Raw genomic sequence first — 15959 nt, 5'->3', positions numbered from 1 at the left:
GAGTCTGTGAGACTCTTACCTCCAATTAACTACCAGAAAACAGGAAGTGGCACTGTGGCTCAGGTGGTAGAGTGCTAGCCTTGAGCTGAAGAGCTCAGGACAGCGCCCAAGCTCACAGTTCAAGCCTCATGACAAAAACAAAATCTCACAGGGACTTTTCTGCTGGGGCTGAACCACGATCCTTAGATCTCAACCTCCTAAGTAGCTAGGACTACAGGCATGAGCTAGGAAAACCAGTTCAAACTTCAATTTAATCTACAGTTTGGTTAACTAAGGGAGATACTGAATTAGATCTCAGATTTCTGTCCCGACCCGCAGGATGTCAACAAAGGCGGTGAACCTAAGCGAGAAGGAATAAAGGGACAAGAGACACGAAGGACAGCAAGACAAGGATTCTGATCAAGCTGCCAAATTTTATTTTTCACACAAGGGTATTTATATGCTTGGACTTAGGGCATGGTGCAAAGGTGGTCGTTAGTAGATTTAGGGCGGGGTGAAAAGATGGTCGTTAGTAGCTGCAGGGTGTTTACTTTAGGGCGTGGTGAAAAGGTGGGATTCTGTAAACTCAGCCTCAGGTTGTTCCAGTGAGATAGTTAAGCCTATCAAGTTTGAGAGACTTAACTTTTGGCTCCCAACAGATTTCAAACTAGAGAAGACCTATATCACAACTTATGAGACAAGAAAAACATGTTCGCCGGGCGCTGGTGGCTCACGCCTGTAATCCTAGCTACTCAGGAGGCTGAGATCTGAGGATCACGGTTCAAAGCCAGCCCGGGCAGGAGAGACCGTGAGACTCCTATCTCCAATAAACCACCAGAAAACCGGAAGTGGCGCTATAGCTCAAGTGGTAGAGCGCTCGCCTTGAGCTGAAGAGCTGAGGGACAGCGCTCAGGCCCAGAGTTCAAGCCCCACGACCGACAATTAAAAAAAAAAAAAAAAGAAAGAAAAACATGTTCACCCCCTCCTCTGCCTTTGTTCTGTATATGCTTTTGTGGATTCTGTGTCCATCTCCTTCACTTTAAAGAGGGCAATCTGATTAAGCTCACTAGTTTAAATGCACTTTCTGTCAAACAACATTTGAAGAAATGCTCCTAGAAATAATGTATAGCCAAATATATTGGCAACCCATGACAACATGTACAGGATATCCTATATCGATCAAAATCTAAGTCAAGTGGAAAGTTGAAAAATCAAATATAATTGAAGAAATACTTTTCTTCCTTTTCTCTTCCCCCTCCCCCTTCCCTTCTTCCTTGTTTCCCTCTCCCTCTCCCCCTCCCCCCCTCCTCCAGTCTAGGCACCGTCCCTGAGCTTCTTTTAGTCAAGGCTAGCTCTCTACCACTTGAGACACAGTGTCACTTCCAACTTTTTCTGTGTATGTGGTACTGAGGAATCGAACCCAGGGCTTCATGCATAGGCAAGTACTCTACCACTAAGACATATTCCCAGTCCTTTTCTTTCTTTTATGGCACAATGTAAAAGAAAAATTAAGACAGAATAATTTTCTGTTGAGAAAATTTGTGGCGATTTGTGATGGTACATTATCTATGCTCATAAAATGTAATTATCACTTTTATAAAGCTAGTTTTCTTGGGCTGGTAATGTGGCTTAGAGGTAGAGTGCTTACCTAGCATGCATGAAGCCCTGGGTTCAATTCCTCAATACCACATAAACAAAAGCCAGAAGTGGTGTGTGGCTCAAGTGGTAGAGTGCTAAGAAGCTTTGAGCACAAAAAGACTCAGGGACAGTACCCAGGCCCTGAGTTCAAGCTCCCATAACGAGGCGGGGGGGGGGGGGGGAGCTAGTTTTCTTTTCTGATTGTAAATAATGAAACTATAAGAATATTCACAGTATCAAAAAGATGATATCTAAACATGGAAACTGGAGTTTTAATATACTTTAAAATTTTATCTTGGTGATTCGGTTCAAAATTCCAGCTTAGTTTTAATATATTCTACATTAATATATTAAGACATGCTTGGCATCTACCCTGAGCATTACAAGCCAGGATATAATAAGGATACCTGCACATCCATGTTCACTGCTACACTATTCACAATAGCCAAGATATGGAAACAATTTAGATGCCCCACAATAGATGAGTGAATCCAAAAAATGTTGTACAATGGAATTTTACACAGCCATTAGAAAGAATAAAATAATGTCAATTTCAGGGAAATAGATGGGACTAGTACAAATCATGTTAAATGAGATAAGCCAAGATCAGGGAGACAATTAGTGAATGTTCTCTCTGAGATGAAGAAATTAGATCTAAAAACACTGGGATATGACAAAATACACAGAATTCTAGATACCCACATACAATGGGATCAAAAAAGGATAATTGTGGGGCTGGGAAGGTGGCTCAGTGGTAAAGCACTTGCCTTGCATGCTCAAGGCCCTGGGTTCGATTCCTCAGCACCAATAAGAAAAAAGCCGGAAGTGGTGCTGTGGCTCAAGTGGTAGAGTGCTAGCATTGAGCTGAAGAGCTGAGGGACAGCGCCCAGGCCCAGAGTTCAGGCACCACGACCGGACCCAAAAAAAAAAAAAAAGGATAATTATGGGAGAGAATCACAAAGGTGCAATACCCAAGTACCTCCTTAAAGGTATATAAAATATACATTCTGAAACAAACTCCAAAGATATGAAAACAAAGGACATTTTTCTTAAATTTGTTTTCTTTTTTGTCGACTTTATATTATTTTCCTTATATACAGTGTATTCATATCCACATCTGTGGGAGGGTGGAAGAAGGGCACAGAATCAGAGGAAAATGAGTGAAAAAAGTGAGGCAGTGGAATATACTGGCTGCACCAGACATTGATGAAAGTGAACTATGCAACTTGTGAGTGGAGATGGAATGAGGGAATGGGAGAGAAAGAGGAAACAGATGATACTATGTAAAAGGAAATGTATGTATTACCTGATGTATGTAAAGGTAACCTCACTGTATAACACCTCTAAAACAACAATAAAGCCAGGTGCTGGTGGCTCACACCTGTAATCCTAGCTACTCAGATCTGAGGATCGCGGTTCAAAGCCAGCCAGGGCAGGCAAGTCCGTGAAACTTTTATCTCCAATAAACCACCAGAAAACCAGAAGTGGTGCTGTAGCTCAAGTGGTAGATTGCTAGTCTTGAACTGAAGAGCTGAGGGACAGTGCCCAGGCCCAGAGTTCAAGCCCCGTGACCCACAAAAAAAAAAAAAAAAAAAAAAACAATAAAGTAAATTGGAGAAAAAATATATTGGCACATGAATTTCTAAGCAACAACTTTCCCCAAATAGTTTAAAAGAAAATATTAGGCTATTCTTACTACTGAAAGCAAGAGTCCAGGAACTGAATTTCTCTAAGATAATACAAATATTTGCTCTATTTAAAACTCATAAACAGAATATAGGTAAATCATGTTTTCATATAGTTGAGGATTTTGCTCAAACTTATACCACAAAGTTAAATGATTTTAAGAAAACCAATCTTTAGAACAATACAGTATATAACTCATTAAATTCTATCTAAAACTTAAAAGATATTTAAGCTAAAAATTTACATTATATATAACAACTATGGAAAGTAGCCATGTTCATAAAACTGTCAATGTGATAATATATAACATTTATTTTATTGTAATTATAATTTGGGGATTTCCATGTTATCAATTTGTGAGTACAATGCATCTTAATATTACCCCTTCCAACATTCATATAATTTTAATTATGAGGATTTTATTTTCAGGCTATGGAAGGTTCCTGTCATTGTTGAACTTTTTTTTTTTTTTTTTTTTTTTTTTTTGTCAGTCATGGGGCTTGAACTCTGGGCCTGGGCACTGTCCCAGAGCTCTTCAGCTCAAGTTGAGAGCTCTACCACTTCACCACAGTATCACTTCTGCTTTTCTGGTAATTAATTGGAGGTCAGAGTCTCTCACAGACTTTCCTTGTCTGGGCTGGCTTTGAACTGCAACCTTCAGATTCCCAGCCTCCTAAGTAGCTAGGATTATAGGCATGAGCCACCAGTGCCTGGCACTGTAGAACTTTTAATTATTTTATCCATTTATTCAACTTGATAATTTTTTTTGTTTGTTTTGCCAGTCCTGGGGCTTCAATTCAGGGCCTGGGCACTCTCCCTGAGCTTTTGCTCAAGGCTAGCACTCTACCACCTGAACCACAGCTCCACTTCTGGCTTTTTCTGTATATGTGGTACTGAGGAATCGAACCCAGGGCTTCAAACATGCTAGGCAAGCACCGTACCACTGAGCCACCTTCCCAGCCCCAATAGTATATTTTTAAGTATGGTTAAATATGGCATAAAATGTACCACCTTAAGTCTGTGTCCTATTTTTTTATGCTATCTTGCAAAACTATGAACACTAAAAAAACTACTCCCCATTGCAGGCCTACAATGTCTAAAGAATTTTAATAATGTGTAGAACACACAAAACAATCATACAATATTTGTCATTTGTGACTGACTTATTTTGCTTAGCATAGTATCTCCATGGCTTATTCCTCTTCTATTATTTGTCAGAATTGTCTTCCTTTTTCAGCTGTTATAGTGCTCTGTATAGATCCTATTTTGATTATCTCATATCAATCCCATTGGACATGTTAAGCTATTTTTATCTTGATTACTAAGAACAATGTTTTAATAAACATGTACAAATATCTGCTCTGAAACAAGTGTTTTTATCTTTAACTATTAATAAGTTCAGAAGAACTTCACAAGTAAAGGTAGTACAAAGATAGTGTGGCCCCTTCATCATTTCTCTTAATCACTGCTTAAGTATAATACCAAAACCAGGACACGTACCATATATGTATATATAGCTCCATTCTAATTTATCACATGATGTTCTGTGAAACTACCATCTTGTTCAACATTTAAAATTATTCCATTAATATGTAGATTCCTTCATATTATCCCCCTAGTCATACCTACCACATCTACTACCTTCCATTCCCTGGCAGCCACTCTTGATTTTATCTGCATCATTTTGTGACCTCAGGAATGTTATGCAAACAATCTAAACAATGAGACTTTTGAGATTGACTTTTCAGTTAAACATAATTCTCTAGACACTTTATTCAATGTCACATGTACCAATAAATCATTTCTTTTTTCCACTTAGTGGAATGTTACAGTATCAATGAACCAGTTTTTCAACATCTACCTACTGAGAGGACATTTTAGTTCCTGTGTGGTACTATAAAGTTGTGCTCAGTGCTTGTAGTTCACACCTGGAATATTAGATACTCAGAAGGCCGAAATCACATAAGCTGGGCGCTGGTGGCTCACGCCTGTAATCCTAGCTACTCAGGAGGCTGAGATCTGAGGATCGCGGTTCAAAGCCAGCATGGGCAGGAGAGACCGTGAGACTCCTATCTCCAATAAACCACCAGAAAACCGGGACTGGCGTTACCATGGTAGAACGCTCGCCTTGAGCTGAAGAGCTGAGGGACAGCGCCCAGGCCCAGAGTTCAAGCCCCACGACTGACAAAAAAAAAAAAAAAAAGAAGGCTGAAATCACAGTTCAAAGCCAGCCTAGGCAGGAAAAATCCACGAGACTCCTAACTCCAGTTTATAGGAAAAAGCTAAAAGTAGCGGTATGGCTTACGTTAGTGTCAGCACATGCACAATCAATCCATCAAATAAAGTTGTTACAATCATGTTCAGGTTTTTATGTGAATTAAATCTTTCATTTCTTTAGGACAAATGCTCAGGAATACAGCTGTTTATTTATTTTTTGGTCTGACGTGGGACTTGAACTCTGGGCCTGGGCACTGTCCCTCAGCTCTTCAGCTCAAGGCGAGTGCTCTACCACTTGAGCTACAGCGCCACTTCCGGTTTTCTGGTGGTTTATTGGAGAAAGGAGTCTCATGGTCTCTCCTGCCTGGGCTGGCTTTGAACCGTGATCCTCAGATCTCAGCCTCCTGAGTAGCTAGGATTACAGGCGTGAGCCACGAGCGCCCGGCACAGCTGTTAATTTATATAAGTACTCTGTTTTTGAAGGACTACCAAACTATTTTCCAGAATAGCTACAGCATTCCTCCAATTCCAGCTTTTCATACTGCCACTGTATTTTTATTTTAGTCATTCTTGCAAGTGTGTTATGCACTTAACTTGGTTTATATTTCCCTCCCAGTTTGTGATGTTGACTACCTTTCAATGTGCTCTATATCCATTTCCTAACTAGATTTTTTTTTCCACTCGTGAGTTTTTGAGAATTCTTTATGTTAGATATATGATTTACAGCTGGGAACCAGTGGCTCACACGTATAATCCTAGCTACCTTTCCCTGTTTTTTGTTTGGTTTTGTTTTTTTTTTGGGTCCGGTCGTGGGGCCTGAACTCTGGACCTGGGCCAGCGCTGTCCCTCAGCTCTTCAGCTCAAGGCTAGCGCTCTACCACTTGAGCCACAGCACCACTTCCGGCTTTTTTCTTTTTGCTTATGTGGTGCTGAGGAATCAAACCCAGGCCTCATGCATCCAAGGCAAGCACTCTACCACTGAGTCACCTTCCCAGCCCCTACCTTTTAACTTTTTTTAAAAAAGTTAATTCCTAATCTTGGAAAGAAACGTCAGTATGTTATTTATAATTGTTTAGGTAACAATCAGAATGGCTAAAAAACAGCCTAGGCCATATTTTAGTCATCCCCTTGATATCTGGCAGAATGAAAGTACCAGCATGCCAACAATGACAAATAATGCCAAACCCAAAGATCCTTTGTCTGCCTTCATTTGGGCTGTTTGGAGTAGGACACTTTTTTTTTTTGGTCATGGGGTTGAACCCTGGGCTTGGGCACTGTCCTTGCGCTCTTCAGCTCAAGGCAAGCGCTCTACTGCTTGAGCCACAGTGCCACTTCCGGTTTTCTACTGGTTTACTGGAAATAAAGAGTCTCACAGACTTTCCTGCCCAGGCTGGCTTTGAACTGCGATGCTCAGATCTCAGTCTCCTGAGTAGCTAGGATTACAGGCGAGAGCCACCGGCGCCTGGCTTGGAGTAGGACACTTTCAAGCAACTTGTCCATAGTAAGTTCTTTCCTCTCCACACTTGTCAGGTATCATGTATGGTCTCAGCTTGACATGGCTGCAGCCATCTTGAGTCACCAGGACTGCCCCTAGTAACACTAGCTAGTAACACTAGCTGGTTTTTTCTATATAGTTTCCCAGCAAATTAGAATAGACAAAACCATGAGAGTAATAGATGAAGCTCTACAATCAGATCCTGCCTCCAAGATGTACCTGATTCTGATACTGTCTTAAGATACAAATTAGATACATTCTAGCTGGGATGAAGTCACTTCTGTCCTAACCCATAAATTTATCCCTTCGTGACATAAATTGTAGACTATACTTCTGTATCAAGACCCCCAGTAAATTATATTCTGTATTAACATACAAGTCTGCCTCTCTGTTCTCATAACCAGTCCTTATACACTAAGATTGGATTGTATCCTGGCTTCTTTTTTTTACTGACTTGTCCCCCAACCCAAATCCTCTGCTGTTATGTTCCTCTGCTCTTTAAATGTACATGTTACCGTAAATTCTGGTCCTTCCCTTCAACTTTCTTCTCATAAAAGAGGAAAGTTTTTGGTGGTGCTAGATTTTGAAGTTAGGGTCTTGCAAGGCAGGTACTGTACTTGGGCCATACCAGCCCCTTTTTTTCAGGCTTTATGTATACCTGCACTGGGGCTTGAACTCAGGGTCTGAGCACTGTTCCTGAGCTTTTTTGCTCAAGGCTGCTGCTCTACCACTTGGATCACAACTCCACTTTCAGCGCTTGGGTAGTTAACTGGAGATAAGAGTCTCACAGACTTTCCTGCCTTTGAATTTCTTGGCTAAACCGAGATACTCAGATCTCAGCTTCCTGAATAGCTAGGATTACAACACCCCAGCCCAGCACATCTTGATTGCCCCCCTCCCCCTGTAGGTCTACTGCACTTGCCTGGGGGCCTCAGACCTCAATCTTCCTACTTATGCTCACTCACTAGTAGCTTGTATTCCAAGCCTGATCCAGCATAAGTAACTTGTTGATTTAAAGGGGTCTTGCTACCTTTTGCCCAGGCTGGCCTCAGTGATCCTCCAGATTTTTGCCTCCCAAGTAGCTATAACCCATCATGCCCTGTTTCCCAAGCCTAATTTTTACTGTTCTGGTGATAATTATAAATCTTCACCCCATCCTTCAATATTTTGTTAGGCTCACCATCCCACTAGTGATCTGAATCTGAAACTCAGGTCTGAGTCATAGCCTATGCTCCTTCTACTTCATCCAAGTTCCCTTTCAATGAGTTACTTAGAAGTCATGTGAATATGGCAATCCACTTTACATTCTTTCTACTGCCATCACACTCACTCACTCCCGTGTTTCAAGATCAAAGTGATTTCTGAAAGCACATATGTTTCATTTCCTTGCTCAAAAAAACCTTTCTAAAGGTTTCTCAAAGGTCCTCATTACACAGAGTTAATATTCAGAATCCTCAGAACCAATTCCCTATCATTTGAACTAATATGCTCACTGACTTTTGCTGCCTGGTTTAACCTTACTTCTTCTCTTGTCCAAAAGCACCTGCAGACAAATCCAAGAGGATATGTATTAATTTGTCTTTCACAGCAGTATCTTATTAAACTATAATACTACAGCTCTATCAGACTATATATTTATGCATTTATATATTTATTATAGTTCTTTAACTCTTCCAGTGGAGGAAGAATTTCTCTGCCCATCCTAGAGGTATCTGGCAATGTCAACAGACATTTCTGGTTGTTACAACTCAGCAGATGCTTCTGGCATCTGATGGGTAAGCCAGAGATGTGCTAAACATCCTACAATACACAGTACAGGCCCCATCCTCCCAAAATGAATTATCTAGTCCCAAAGCCAACAGCATCACTGTTGGGAAACCCTGAATGAATCGATGTTTTAACAAATACTTCCTGAGGCGGTAATTAGAAGATTTTAGAACTCCAACAAAATAGCTTCTATCAATCATGTGGTAAAAACACTGGGTAAGAGTGTGTGGCCAAACTGTATAGACCATGATGACAACAACTGGCCTTGTGAAAGTTAAAATTTGTTTGTGACTGTAAGTATCACTATTCTACAATACTGTGAAATTTATGTAATCACCTAATCTCAATTAAAGAAAGTGAGAGAAGGGATGGGTTAAGAGAGATGATTGACAATGTTGTCAGACACTTTGTGCTCATATACTATTTTGTAGAATAGGAACTTCTTTGTACAACTACTTAAAGATAATTTTTTTTAAAAAAAAAGGTAGCAGCAGATGGGTGGGAAACACTTCAGTTCTGTCTCTTCCAATTCATAAAACAGCACTGTTGCATCCAAAAAAAAAAAAAAAAAGAGTGGTACGGCCACACCTGTAACCCTAGTCACTGGGAAGGCTGCAATCCTGAAAGCCATGGTTGGAAGTTATCTCTGGTAGAAAAGTCCTGAGACAGTGTTTCTATTATCCAGCAAATAAGTGAGGCTAGAGGCAAGGCAAGTGGCAGAGCACCAGCTGAAGAAGCTTCGGGGTCCTGGGTTCAAACCCCAGTATAAAAAGAAAAAAAAATTAAAATGTACAGCAAGAATGACATGTTTATTTCCCATTTTAATAATCTGTATAACAGTAAGAAAAATTCTCAAACACTTAGGCTAGAATACAGCTCAAAGCCGGGCGCTGGTGGCTCACGCCTGTAATCCTAGCTACTCAGGAGGCTGAGATCTGAGGATCGCGGTTCAAAGCCAGCCCGGGCAGGAGAGACCGTGAGACTCCTATCTCCAATAAACCACCAGAAAACCGGAAGTGGCGCTGTAGCTCAAGTGGTAGAGCGCTCGCCTTGAGCTGAAGAGCTGAGGGACAACGCCCAGGCCCAGAGTTCAAGCCCCACGACCGACAAAAAAAAAAAAAAAAAAAAGAATACAGCTCAAGTAATAGAGCACTTGTGCAAGGCCCTGGAGTCAATGTCTAGCAAAAAGAAAAAGAAGAGAGGCTGGGAAGGTGGCTCAGAGTGATAGAGTACTTGCCTCCAATGCATGAGGCCCTGGGTTCGATTCCTCAGCACCACATAAACAGTAAAAAAAAAAAAAAAAAAAAGGCTGAGGGACAGCGCCCAGGTCCAGAGTTCAGGACCCACGACTGAACCAAAAAAAAAAGAAAAGAAAAGAAAACAAAGGTAATGACTTTCATTGCTTAGTAAAACATTAGCTAACCTGTCAACTAAATGAGCAATTTATTTCAACATCCTTTTGAAGTGCAGATTAAAAACTTAGATCTTCACTCAGCCATCTTTATATTTTTGTTGGTTCCCTCATTCATGAGTTCCTTGAAAGTATGCTTCTAACTTTCTAGAAAATTCTACAGTTTGGCAGCTCTGTAAGATCCAGTGAGGTGCCCAGGTACAATTACCTGTTACAGCTATTAGCTTAGCAGCCTCAGGGCACCTACATCTGCTGCTTAAGTCCAAGTATGTCTCATTTTGGCTTTCAGAGCCCAAGCAGCCAAAAAAAAAAAAAAAGTTACTTCTACCATGTATCAGTTGCTTTCTTCTGATACTGTTATTTTAGGTTTCTAAACACTTTCTCATTCTTTGAGAGGGAAAGGGTATCTTGCAGTTTCCCAAGCTAGTCTTAAACTCCTGGGGCTCAGATGATGGTCCTGCCTAAGCCTCCTGCTTGTTGGATTACAGGAACTCCCTTTCCACTGCCCAGGGACCAGTGGACAGAGATGACTAGGCAAATCTAAACAGCATTCTTTGTATACATGGTCTATGTGTAGCTGGTAATTTACCCCAACTAGAAACCTAATTCTCAATGATCTGTCATTGAATAAGAAGATATTTTGAAACTTCAAAGAAGTCTTGTTTGGAACCAGGTGACAGTGGCTCACACCTGTAATCCTAGCTATTCAGGGGGCTGAGCTCTGAGGACTGGGGTTCAAAGCCAGCCTGGGCAGGAAAGTCCATGAGACTTTGTTTTTTGGTTGTGGGAGCTGTCCCTCAGCTCTTCAGCTCAAGGTGAGCACGCTTTACCACTAGAGCCACAGCACCACTTCCGGTTTTCTGGTACTTAACTGGAAATAAGAGTCTCACAGACTTTCTTGCCCAGGCTGGCTTTGAACTCCAATCCTCAAATCTCAGCCTCCTGAGTATCTAGGATTACAGGCATGAGCCACGGGCACCCGGCTTCCATGAGACTCTTATCTCTAATTAACCACCAGAAAACCAGAAGTGATGCTATGGCTCAAGTGGTAGAGCCCTTACCTTGAGCTGAACAGCTCAGGGACAGGGCCCAGGCCCAAGCCCCACCAACCAAAAAAAACAAAGAAAGTCTTGACTGGGATTAGGATTGTAGCTTGCAGCTAATGGTGGAGTACTTGTCTAGGAATACTAAGGCCCTGGATTCAACATGCAGCACTGAATAAAAACAAAAGGAACGTTTGGTTTTAGTTAACAATGGCACATCAGCCCAGATATAAACATCATTCACATTTAAAACTCTCAGCTGCCCACCTGCAAGGTAAAATCCATGTTCTTCAGGAGGCTGCACTTTGTAACCCATCCCTTTCCACTTCAGACAACTTCCTCCAAACTCTCCCTATACTAGAGGAAGCTAATAGAATCGCATTCCTATCCCCATGGTTTTTGCTCATGGCTCTTCCCTCCACCAGAAACTGTCTCCGGAAAACTCATTTAGAATCTATCTTATGTTCTAATGTCCTTCACAAACTTCATCTTCTACAGGTATCAAACCATCCTTTCTGTTTTGCTCCCCTACCAGACTGCAATACTGAGTTATGGACAACCCTGAATGCACTTCCTGACACATATGTATTCCTTAAATGTTGACCACCAGCCAGCTACGTGATGTACACCTGCAATTCCACCACTGTGGAGGCTGAAGCAAGAGGATTTAAGTTCCAGGCCAGCTTGGGCTGACAGTGAGATTCTGCCTCAAAATATAAAAAACAAAAAGTTGACTACCTGGTGGCCCAACCAATCAACAAGTCAAATCAACCATATTAGCTGTCCTGCCACCAAGACTTAAAACCTACATGCCACTCCACCTTATACAACCTAAGCCCAACTCTACATTAGAACAACATTGCTTCTAGCCTTTAACCCATCTAAAGTTTCTGACAAATTCTTTTCCTCTCAAAACCTTCCCTTACTCTACTGAACAGGGCCGGGACCTAAGCCTTCATTTCCCATTTTGAAACTTTCTACCACAAGCCTTTGCTCATAGTTACCTCCTCTCAAAAATGCCAAGTACCTAGCAAGCTTCCTGGCTCTTCAAAGTCTAGCTAAAATGTTGCTCCTCCCAACAAATTTCCTCTGTAACAAAATATACACTCAGCCTTCCTTCAATCTCCCCAGGCACTGTCACTTCCCACCAGTAGCTCCCAATTTGTAACCCACCAGTAAACAAAGACCCAATAAATCAAACCTCTAGTGGTGAAGGTGTACTGAATTAACATTTTAAAAGAAAAAAACAAGCCATAGTGGAAACCATTTAAAATCATTGGGTTGAGAACACAACTCAGTAGTCAAGTGCTTGCCTAGCAAGAGCAAGGACTCTAGTTTGAAACCTCTGACTGTTTAGGAGACAGGGTCTCATTATATATGATGGAAAATGACTTAACCTAAAGACTCAACTCCTGCCCCCAACAGCCATATCTTACAACTGTCCTTGCTGCAGACCCTGCTAAACCATCTCCCCCTTACCCTAGAACTAATGTACCAGCCTTCGAAGAGAGGCTGAGACCAAGGCAACATCTGACGCCCACACACAGAGATGCTGCTGAAACCTTGAAATTCTTCAGTCAAAATAACATTGCTCACCCACCCCCACCTCCATCTCACCCCTTTTCCATCCACCCCCTCCTCTATCCTCACTTCACTCTCTCTGCCTAATATTTAAAGAGCCCTAGTTGTAAAGGGGCGGCACCATTTCCCCTTCATCCACGCTGTAGGGAGACTCAGTCGCCCTTCCCAGGTTCACTCCAGAATAAAGCCTGTTGGTTTTTGAGTTTGCTTTCAGCCCTTTATTCTGATACCCTCATGAGTCAGTTTTCTTACAATATAGTTCAGCCTGGCTTGGAATTCTAGATCCTCCAGCTTTCAGCTTCTAGAGTTCCAGGGTTATAAGAACACACCAGAAATCCCAGCTCAACTCTTCTTTGCTCTAAATATTTCCTCCAAACCCATTTCCTGTTTCAAGTTCCTCAAAAAAAAGGTAAAATTTCAAAAAGAAAAAAGGTCCAGAATTTTTTTTAAAAAACAACCTTAAATATAAAAATAAAACCTCCCTCTTCTATAAATAATGTAACAAAGCTAGTGGCTCAAGCCTGTAATCCTAGCTACTCAAGAGGCTGAGATCTGTGGTTCAAAGCCAGGCTGGGCAGGAGAGTCCAAGAGACTCTTATCTCCAATTAACCACCAGAAAACTGGAAGTGGTGATGTGGCTCAAGTGGTAGAGCACTCACCTTGAGCTGAAGAGCTCAGGGACAAGGCCCTAGCCCAGAGTTCAAGCCCCATGACCGACAAAAAATAAAATAAAATAATGTAACATAAAAATTATTAAAGTCCTGGAGGGTTGCATTCAACCCTTACCCAGGAGTCTTTGAGACCCCTCCCCCCAAAAAAAGGATTTATTGGGGCTGGGAACATGGCTTAGTAATATACAGTGCTTGCCTACCACGCATGAAGCCCTGGGTTCAATTGCTCACTACCACATAAACAGAAAAGGCCAGAAGTGGTGCTGTGGCTCAAGTGGTAGAATGCTAGCCTTGAGCAAAAGAAAGCTCAGCGACAGTGCCTAGGGCCTGAGTTCAAGCCCCAGAACTGGCAAAAAAAAAAAAAAAAGATAAGAAAGATTTCTTATAAATGTATAGATGATCAAAGTATGAGTAATTTTATATGTTGAAAAAGATAACCCAGCAGATGACATAGGCTACTAAGATACTGTAAGATACACCTTTTCCAATTAGCTCATGCTTTGCTAAATTCTTGGCTGGGATAGACAATGAATTGGAATAGAAGAGCCTAGTGGAAGGAGTAGGGCTTTTCTGTAAAGTACTGTCCACTCCTATGGTGTAATGAGAAAAAGCAGAACCAATAGGCCAACACCCAGCAAAGGTAGACTAGCCTAGAGTAGAAGTTTAAGTTGAAAGCTGCTAAAACGGAAACTAAGAAAATAGGATGGAGGGCTGGGAATGTGACTTAGTGGTAGAGTGCTTGCCTGGTATGCATGAAGCCCAGGATTCGATTCCCCAGTACCACATAAACAGAAAAAGCTGGAAGTGGCACTGTGGCTCAAGTGGTAGGTAGAGTGCTAGCCTTAAGCCAAAGAAGCTCGGGACAGTGCCCAGGCCCTGAGTTCAAGTGCCTGAATTGGCAAAGAAAAGAAAAGAAGAAAGATGGAGTTGGCATAGTAGGTGTCCTGTAAGACTAGAGAAGGTAGGTATCACCCTAAAAGGTTCCAGGCAGGATTGTGATTACTCTAACAAAGATTACTCTTGACAGAGAGAGCAGAAAGCAATGCAGTAATGAAGTAGGAGGGCACACACAAACACCAAGATCTCAATTAGAAGAAAAAAGGTAACAGAAAGGAGAGGGATGAAAATGTGAGAGGGGATAGGAAGGTTGCTCAGTGGTAGAATGCTTGTCTTGCATACATGAGGCCCTGGGTTCGATTCCTCAGCATCACATAAGCAGAAAAAGCTGGAAGTGGCGCTGTGGTTCACAGTGGTAGAGTGCTAGTTTTGAACAAAAGAGCTCAAGAACAGCACCCAAGCCCTGAGTTCAAGCGCCAATGACTGACTAAAAAAGAAAAAGAAAGAAAGAAAAGAAAAGAAATGAAGAGTTGCTAGGAAGGTAGCTCAGTGGTAGAGTGCGTGCCTTGCATGCATGAGGCCCTGGGTTCGATTCCTCAGCATCACATAAGCAGAAAAAGCTGGAAGTGGCGCTGTGGCTCAAGTGGTAGAGCACTAGCCTTGAGCTGAAGAGCTGAGGACAGGCCCAGAGTTCAAGCCCCATGGCTGACAAAAAGAAAGAAAGAAAATGTAAGAATATTTCAACTTAGTTGACCCTTGGTAATAAGAGAAAGTAGTAGGCAGAGAGAAAGAAGGAAGATGAGTTGACTAAAATGAGATAACTGATTTAATGAATTAAGGGGGAGGGGGGGGAAGGGCAAGATGCAACATTTACATGTTTTAAATTTAAGCTGTGGGGTAGAACAACCCAAGCATCCAGACTTTTTACTTATTAAATCTAAGAAAGTCAGGGGCTCCAACTACTTACAATTCTCAAAGGGCAGTGAAATTTACCCAAAAGGATACAGAACCTCCTTACTTGGGAGGCAGATATTAAGGACATGGGCTTTGCAAATGAAGTCCCTACCTCAGAATCCTGATGTCCTACTAAGACCTGGGAAAACCCAGAAAAATTGTGTATCTGGGGAAAGCCTGAAGTTCAGGAAATGCCTCTTCAAAACAGCCCTGGGCTTTATGTAGTATGCAGCAAACTGAGCACATCAAGTGCAGGGAGGGGCTTCCTCTGAAGTTCCTGATCATGGGATGGGGAGACTCTCCAAACACCAGTAGAGGGTCTCACTTCCAGCCCCTACAAACCTGGCCCTTCCCTATTATGTTTTGTGAGTCTTCCTTGCACACAGATGTTATACAAATGGCTAGCCTAGCTGAGCGCCGGTGACCGGTAATCCTACCTACTTAGGAGGCTGAGATCTGAGGATCACAGTTGGAAGCCAGACCAGGCAGAAGGGGCAAAAAAGTCCGTGAGATTCTTATCTCCAATAAACTCCTCTGAAAAAGGCCGAAGTGGCACTGTGGCTCAAGTGGTAGAATGCTAGCCTTGAGCTCAGAGACTCACGGACAGCGCCTAGGCCCCGAGTTCAAGCCCAGCACCAAAAAAAAAAGCCCACCTCAAGTTCACTGCAAACTCAATTCAT

At 42.0% G+C, this 15959-nt stretch overlaps 1 protein-coding gene across 1 annotated transcript in view; it reads right to left on the bottom strand.

Moving 5' to 3' along the window:
• The window catches only part of N4bp1 (NEDD4 binding protein 1), a 48147-nt gene that overhangs the window by 30845 nt on the left and 1343 nt on the right, over positions 1-15959 (bottom strand). The gene's annotated exons all lie outside the window — the stretch shown is intronic.

The sequence above is a fragment of the Dipodomys merriami genome, unplaced genomic scaffold, assembly GCF_024711535.1.
Source record: "Dipodomys merriami isolate MVZ:Mamm:240054 unplaced genomic scaffold, mDipMer1.0.p SCAF_85, whole genome shotgun sequence".
NCBI lineage: Eukaryota > Metazoa > Chordata > Mammalia > Rodentia > Heteromyidae > Dipodomys > Dipodomys merriami.
This window is presented reverse-complemented; position numbering and strand designations above follow the sequence as displayed.